Source organism: Drosophila rhopaloa, unplaced genomic scaffold (assembly GCF_018152115.1).
Source record: "Drosophila rhopaloa isolate 14029-0021.01 unplaced genomic scaffold, ASM1815211v1 contig_154, whole genome shotgun sequence".
Taxonomy (NCBI): domain Eukaryota; kingdom Metazoa; phylum Arthropoda; class Insecta; order Diptera; family Drosophilidae; genus Drosophila; species Drosophila rhopaloa.
Genome location: NW_025335033.1, coordinates 145,731 through 147,043, shown reverse-complemented (window position 1 = coordinate 147,043; position 1,313 = coordinate 145,731).

Genomic DNA, 1,313 nt, shown 5'->3' with positions numbered 1-1,313 from the left:
GTACTGCCATATTTTTAGACGTCTCTCAAGCATTTGATAGAGTTTGGCTAGAAGGTCTAGTGTACAAGATCAAGACAATGCTCCCCTACAACACCCATAAGCTTTTAGAGTCTTACCTCTACGACAGAAAATTTGCCGATTTCACAATTGGAGCTGGAGTTCCTCAAGGAAGCGTGCTTGGGCCAACATTATATGTCCTCTATACGGCAAACATCCCAACAAGCACACGACTAACAATTTCTACGTTTGCTGATGATACAGCCATTCTCAGCCGCTCAAAATGCCCGATGCAAGCAACTGCGCATCTAGCTCTTCATCTGGTCGATGTTGAAAAGTGACTATCAGACTGGCGAATTAAAGTGAACGAACAAAAATGCAAACACGTAACGTTCACCCTGAACAGGCAAAACTGCCCGCCGCTCATGTTAAACCATACTCTACTCCCGCAAGCAAAGGAAGTGACATATCTAGGAGTACACCTCGACAGAAGACTCACATGGCGCCGGCACATTGAAGCCAAAAGAACACACCTAAAGCTAAAAGACAGTAGCCTTCATTGGCTTATCAACGCTCTGTCTCCCCTTAGTCTTGAATATAAAGTGCTGTTGTATAACTCGGTACTAAAACCTATATGGATGTACGGCTCTCAGTTATGTGGGAATGCCAGCAATAGCAATATTGACATAGTCCAGCGAGCTCAGTCGAAGATCTTGAGAACAATCACCGCGGCACCGTGGTACGTTTGCAACGAAAACATACATCGCGACTTAAACATTCTACCAGTCAAAGAAGTGATCACAGAACAGAAGGAAAAGTACTTTACCAAGCTATCGTTGCACCCTAACCACGTGGCGAGAGGTCTTACAAGGTTGATCAACCAATCACGCCTTCGTCGCAATGACTTACTCACCCAGCGACCGACTTGAGGGATGCGCAACCAGAATGCAGTCTTATTATACTGTTAGTTAAATTTTAATGTTAAGATTCGTAAACTTATTGTTAGCCTCAAAATTAAGAGAAGATTCAATAAATAAAAAGCAAAGTTAAATAAAAAAAAAAAAAAAATCTTTGACAGTTATTAGATTTGTACGTAATTTCATCAATAATTTAGATAATTTTGACCAATTCGTTTTATTTATCGCGGCCCTATTTTCATGTAGAATCCTTGCATGTTTATTAATAGTGTCTTTATGTATTGGCCTATTTTGGCTTATACATTTGTAAGACTTGTCAAATGTGTCCTTTAATTCACGTTTTAAGATTTATTTCAAATATATGTCCTAATTCACGTTTTATGTAGAGTTTATTTGTCG